Source organism: Triturus cristatus, chromosome 10 (genome assembly GCF_964204655.1).
Source record: "Triturus cristatus chromosome 10, aTriCri1.1, whole genome shotgun sequence".
Taxonomy (NCBI): Eukaryota; Metazoa; Chordata; class Amphibia; order Caudata; family Salamandridae; genus Triturus; species Triturus cristatus.
This window is the reverse complement of record NC_140593.1, coordinates 1,046,951,792-1,046,959,383: the sequence shown is the minus strand read 5'-3', so window position 1 is coordinate 1,046,959,383 and position 7,592 is coordinate 1,046,951,792.

The following is a 7,592-nucleotide window of genomic DNA, read 5'->3' as shown; positions in this document are numbered from 1 at the left end:
AGATATGTTTTATAAATTGCTGTGCAACTATTGTGTAAAAGTATTACTCTGCTACTCCCTCCTCTCCTTATTGAGCCACTGCATCCTGCCCTTACCTGCCCTATGCTCACGCGGACTCCCTTGCCCTAGATTGATTGTACCCACCTCTGTACAGCGCTCCACCACTCTGTAGCTAGGTTTACGCTGAACAAATTTGCATACACATGGACTTACAACTTCACAAAATACTATATTCTGCTTCTGTACAAAGCATGAACATTTTGTGCAAATTGGTGGGAGGATTATGTTAGAGAGGGGTCTAAGCATGATTGATGGGCTATAGAAAGAACGGCAGCTTTGCCTTTTGCGTAGAGGGCTGTTTTTAATATTGCTTTGCATGAAAGGGCTCGTCTTTTCTGTGCTTTTCCAAATTTGGTGTCAATTTATACAGCAATTTTTTACATCATTTTAAAATTAAATATGCTTGTATGTACATGGGAAACCTTTCATACTGAATGTGCTCAGGCTTAAAATTGCATGAACAGATGGTGAATCTGATTGGCAGTTTAGAGCTGATCCTTTTGCTCTTTCCACGATTTGGTACAGTTTGCTGATCTCCATGTGCCACAAACCTAGTTGGTGGTAAAAATGCTGATGCCACATGCGGACAATGCGTGTGTAACCACAGCAGGCATCTAACAGAAAATGCAGTTTGTTTTATTTTTTAAACGAAAAGAAAAATTGGGATTTTCATTGTTTGGTCCATTGGATTTCAAAGGATTTTCATCTTCTAATGTCCTTTCCCTATTAGATCGAGAAATGACAAAAGAAGTGCTTGATCCTGATAAGTTGGATGACTCTGGCAGTTTTCTCGTTTCTCCCGCAGACGCCTACACCCCATCACCGATACTGTCCTGATACTGCGAGGAGAGTTTTGCAAAGCATTGTTTTTTTACTTCTGCCACTCTTTGGAGGGAAGGCAGCCTGGACAGCGAATTTTAGACTTCCTTATCACAGCAGACCAGACAGATGCCCCATTAACTTTACCATAAGTAAATGGGGAACATGTGGCGTAGGATTTGATGCTGTATTTGTTCTTTGAAGGAAAGGCATGGATCTACGTAATAATCTGACTTGGCGAGGCGGTCTAGAGCTACAAGGTGCTCAGAAGTTAGTCAATCTGAGGTGAATCACTCACCATGTCACAGAGAATGCACTCTAGTTAGGAGAGATATGAACTAAAGACTGAAGTATCTAAAATTGGAGGGTTTCTAAGCAGAATCCAAGATGCTGGACGCAAGTTGCTGAAGAAACCTAAAATAAAGTTGTGTGTGGTTGGCATAATAATGTCAGACAAAGTCATGTTCACACAGGGGATCTCTACGGTTTCATGCCAAGAAAGAAAATTGTTGGGGAAACAATTCAGAGGATGGATAGGTAAATTTGTCTAAACATGTGGTTGTGTTTTCCGCAGAAATGAGGCAAACCAGCTGAGGGTAATTTTCGAGATTAATATGCGGATAAAGAAGGTGTCAAGGAAGACATGGTAATCAATGGTGTTCTGGGCCAGTGAAAGTACGAGGAGGAAAAAGGGGCAATGTTTGCCTATATCTGGGATTTGAAAGTTCTCATCAACAATGTGGTGTGCGGCTCTTTCTGCACCGCATCGAGGACAGAAGCCCCACTCATAGGCCTTTTGGGGATTTGATGATCTAAATGGTCCTGGAGTTGCAGGGCCACGGCTATGTTGTAGATTCTTCTGAAAGAGCAAAGTTGGGACAGTGGCGTGCCAGATTGCATTGGTTTTTTGGGGTGAATTTTGATGAGTGGAGGCTTTATCTGGTAGAGGGCCTGAAGATGCATTGTGGGCAGAAGCACGGATTCACTGTCATACTTTGCAAATTAGAAAGACTGAATAAGGTAGGGGAAGGCTGCAATGAACTGCAGAAGGGGATTCAAGAGTGCATGTTATGGTTTAAGGACAATGTTGTGGAGTACGGTATTACACTTATGAGAAAGAAGGGGTTTGGGAATTGCTGCTGATCCAGCGCGAGACCGGAGGAAAAGAGGAATTTACATATACACAACTATCCTCCCTGCGTCGCAAACCCAACTTCACACTAGCACATTCACACATGCAGTCATTGGTGGGGCCCATAACACCAACACTGACACGTCTCCACTCACAGGAGGGATGATGGGATCGCGCTGGACATGTGGGGGAGTACCTTATGACCTATAGGGAAGAAAAGTTATTTTACAGAATATACATTAATATTCGCCACCTATAGATTCCTAATCTCAAACATCAAGGCACTCGATCCACTTGGTCACATTTTAAGACTCAGAATCCTTTATTCTATTTTAATGAAAAACCACAAACTCATAATTTCTATTAATCAATATTTGTTTATCTAAATTTCGTTAATATTAGCATTTGTTTCATCAAAAGTTTTAGAATTTCTAGATCAATTTATTCAAATCACCGGACATTATATTTACCTATTCTTGCTATCTGGATTTTCTCTAATTCATTTGCTTTGCATAACCGAATTAGCTGTTAAATTGTCCAAATAAATCAGGCCAAAGCTCAAAGTCCGAAAGTTCTTTGCTCAGCACGTTACAGTCCCAAAGATCTCCACAGGACCAGAAATCGTGCAAGCATCTGTCATCGCCAGCATAGACGTCAAGAAGTCGGAACAAGCCAGGAAGAGCCGGAACAAGAAGAAGAGCAGCAGCCAGGACCAACCAACAACAACCAACCCCTCCCTATTCTACTACTCTTTTTATAATAAATTTTGGGATAATATGAAACATTTTTAGTCGGAGAAAGTCTGTGATTGGCTGATTGAAAACGTCCGATTTTACTTATTAAAGTTCTCATGGATTTTGCTAGTTCACTTCTGTCGATGACATAGTCCTTATGTTACAATGTTTTTAGGTTTGCTTGTATGATCCAATTGTTCATTTTAAACCGGTTTTTACTGTCCGGGGGTTTGGCAGTCCACCAAGATCCTATCTTTGACCGAGGACATGGTGCACAGGGTTTGTCAGGAAGTTCACGGAGCCATCCGAGTCTGCGCAGTAGGCATCGCGCTCACAAGACGGTGGCCACTTCTAAACTCGATTTTCGACTCCATTTTGTGGTAGGCCCAAATGCTAACTTAAGCGAAACAAACATAAAAGAATAATTAATACAAAGAAATTATGATTCTAATGTTATACCCTCACTAATCCCTTTATGTATTAGTATTTTCCTAGCATATAGCGACATTTAAAGCGATAATATTCACCTTTAGGATCCAATCAGGAATGCAAACATCACGTAAGCAACATAAATCATGCGATATCTAATTACCACATATACTACTATTAATATGCGTACGTATTTTAATCATTAGAGTTATATTGCCATGCAAATAGCAATTTCCCATGTGTATTTTGTGAATGCAAAGGTTGAGTTAGAATAACACACCACACTGTTAGTAAAATTATAGTCAGTAAGTTATATAGTTAGTCTTTACATGCAAAACAGAGGAGGTATACCAAATGTTGCTCTACCTGCTCCATCACTGCCTATGTTGCTGATTTTGTAAATGGTCTTTGGGCCTAATCTCGGATTTGGCACCGGACTAAAAATAGTGCAAGTCTGAGACTTTTACTTAGGTGTTGAATAAGACCCCCACCCCGCTTATTCCCCTTCTTTTTTTAACAGTCCTTGCATAGGAGTTTAGCACACCAGATGATTACTGGAGGTGATAGATTCTGCAGACTAATATTTTTCTCCCATGACATTTTGAAACTTAACACCTGTGCAAATTTAACCAAGGGGGAAAAGTCCAGAAAGTAAAGGAGAGTATGGATATTGGTGAGAAAAGTTCTAAACTCTGGAGTATTGAATTTTACCAGGTGAAATAATTACCACATAATTCTCCAGGCACTTGTAATCAGGGCTAAATGTCTGTGACTAAAAATCTGAAAAATGTAAATATGCATTATGCTGCACATAAATTTATGGAATATAACTTTGTGCAAACAATCACAGTCTCCAATTATTGATTTTTTGTGCGATTGTTAAAATTTGTGTGGTGGTCTGTTCAGTCAAGTGGGAGAGTTTGGATGTGTGACTGATATTGGGTACAGGGTATCCACATTATGGGTGGATGTTGGGATCCGGTAGGTGAGGCTGCAGACGTTTGACATGTTCATTGGCAAGTCCCTTGGCTTTGATGTTGTGGAGTTAGGAAGGCTAAAGACACCAACACAGGCATTTTAGAAGGAGGTGAAAGAAACTGGACTGGAGCAGTTGTTTAGAACGTTTTTGTGCAACTCAGACACAGTGAAATGTAGATCGGTGTGTGGGTAGGGTTGAGCATGCTGGGAGGGATTCAAATGTGAAAATGTGGACCGAGAGATGAGAGGAGAGGATACTATTTTGTAAAAACTGGAGAAACAACCTTCTGGTTTGTGGATGTGGGGGTGTTGGACCATACTGAAGCAGCAGGGATGAGGACATTTTAAAAAGATGAATGGAGGCAGGGGTGCATGAAGCATCCCGACAGTGGGGCACGAGTACCCTTTGACTGCAGCACATTCTAGGTCCAGACCGGTGGGTTTCCAGCTCATGTTGGGAGGTGTAACACTGCAGAGGTTCATGGGGGTTTTCATTTTTGCAAACTTCCCAGGACATTAGCGGCAGCCTCTGAAGATTTCGTTGTGTGTGTGTGTGTGGGTGGGTGGTAGGGGTGTGGTCAGTTCTTGGCACACAGCCCTACCCTCTCCCCATAACGCCGTTCCTTTGCGCATCGTTAAAGTAATGGGCTTACAACTACTCTCACTACACAGACCACGTCCTTTTAAGTCCCCACCTCCTCTCATATGGTGAAACTGACCTGAGAGTTAGCATGCCTGTAGTCCCAATTTTCTAAAGATCGAAGTGACTTGAATCCAGAGTGATCCCTGTCCTAGCCGAACAGCAGTGGTTTTGCAATAGGCCTGAGACAAGTCTTCATCACAAAAATCAATTCAGAAAACAGGTGATATTACAGGGTAGCTCAACCCAATTAATATTTAGCAACTTGTTGGCCTAGCCTCCTCCTGCACATGATTCCTGAGGAAGAGGAGGAGCAAGATCTCTGATCTCCTAGTCAGAGTCACTGCTTTCCCGCCACGCAGCTCCACTGTTGTGGGACTGCCCTTAGCGCCGCTTGAGCTCCCTGCCAGGCAGGTGTTCTGGGCCTCCTCCACCCCCAGGCTCTTGCCTGCACCTCATCCCTGGTGGTCTAGTGGAAGAGCTTTCCTCTTCTGCTAGTCCGCTCTGCTTGTGTCCTATTTGCCTTTTTCCGGTCTGCTTTTCTCTCTGTTTTTTGCCTTTATCCTCTGTTTTTTCTTTGCCTCTTGCCTTTTTCCTCTGTTTTTCCTTGCCTCTTTACTTTGCCTCCTTTCCCTTGCGCTACCCGCCACTGCTGCCCCTGCGGCCCCTCGCCCCAGTGTGTCGTCCCGCCTCCAAGCTGATTGCCCTCCCCCAACTTAGTAGCGGCCATGCGCAGCAGGCACGCCAAAGTCATGCCCATCTGCGCCCGTCCGCAACCCGACCTCGACTAGTGGCAGGGACCCTGGTCCACTGACCCCCTGCCGCTACAACCCCAGCACTCTCCACGCACTCAACCCCGGACGCAACAACAACTGCCAGCTCTCGACACAGAGCAACACCCAAGGCTCGATCTCCTGCCGACACACCTTCACCCACCTCCGGACCCGGGCAGCTACCCCCAACCCGCCGGGTTTTTCTCCGCCTTCACCTGCACTCTTACCCGAACTACGACAGATGCCAACAACCTCCACCAATGGATCGCCAACTGTGGTAACACTCTCACCCCGCCAGAACACCACGAGACGACACAACAAGAAAGCCAACTGGTTCACTACGGATCTCCGAGAATCCAAGAGCTCCTGCTGATGACTGGAGAAGACGTGGAGAAAAAGCAAAACCCGAGAAGCACACTCCGCCTACAAAACAGCCATCACAGCACACCACCAATTCATCAAATCAACAAAGAATAACTTCATCCAAGACAGATTCCTCTCCAATGCCCACAACCAAAAGGAACTCTTTGCCGTCATACCGGAATTTGTCAAACCCAACAGCGAAACAACCAACATCCCTCCCTCCCAAGACCTCTGCAACAAACTCAGCTCCTTCTTTCACCTCAAGATCAAGATGCTCTACGACAACTTTGACGATCAAGACCACAGCACCGCCTCAACTCCCACCCCCAACGAAGCTATCCAACAGAAACTTCTCATTGGACCCCGCTCACCACAGAAGACACCTTAAGACAATGAAGAGCATCCACTCCAGAGCACCTTCTGACCCCTGCCCGCCGCACATCTTACATAGGGCCACCACTGCCATTGCACCCAAACTACGCCGGAGTATGAACTGCTCCCTCAAGACCGCCACATTCTCTGACAACTGGAAGTGCGCTGAAGTCAACCCCTTCCTAAAGAAGCTCTCCACAGACCCGATGGACCTTAAGAAGTTCACGACCATCTCACTTCTACCTTTTGCCGCCAAAGTCATCGAAACAGCCATCAGCACCCAGATAGCACATTTCATAGAAACAAACAGCACCCTAGACACCTCTCAATCCGGATTCCGCAGCAAACACAGCACTCCACGCTATCACCAATGACATCCGCCACGGCAACAACGTAGCTCCCATCCTCTTGGACCTATCCGCAGCCTTCGACACCGTCTCCCATAGCACACTAGCCACCGGACTCCACGATGCCGGCATCCAAGAAAAAGTCTTAGACTGGATACGATCTTTCCTCTAAGGCAGAACATAGAGAATAAGACTTCTGTCCTTCCTATCAGAACTGACAGAGATCAGAAGCGGAGTACCCCAAGGATCCTCCCCCAGCCCTACACTCTTCAACGTTTACATGGCCCAGCTCGCAACCATCGTCAGAAACCACGTGCTCAACATCGTCTCCTATGTCAATGACACCCAGCTCATCCTCTCCCTCACCAAGGAACCCAACATCACCAGGCGCAACTTCCAAGAAGGGATGAAAGCCGTCGCGCGCTGGATGAGCAGCAACTGCCTGAAGCTCAACTCGGAGAAAACAGAAGTCCTCGTCCTCGTCTTAACCCCCTCCACATGGGACAACACCTGGTGGCCCCCTGCCCTCGGAAACCCACCCACCCCAATGGACTGTGTACGCAACTTCAGCATCATACTTGACTCTTCACTCACCATGAATCACCAGATCAAAGCCGTATCCTCTGCATGCTTCAACATCCTCTGCATACTTCGCAAAACATTCAAGCGGATTCCCCCCCACCCCAGGAAAACAGTCAACCATGCACGCATCACCAGCAGACTGGACTACGGCAACGCTCTCCACACTGGAAACAAAACACTCCTCTGCAAACTCCAGACCGTCGAGAACGCCACAGGCAGACTTATCCTCGATATCCGACGACATGACCACATCACCCAACACCTCAGTGACCTCCACTGGCTCCCCGTCGAAAGAAGAATAACCTTCAAGCTGCTCACAAACGCCTACAAAGCCCTCCACAACACCAGACCCCAATAACTCAA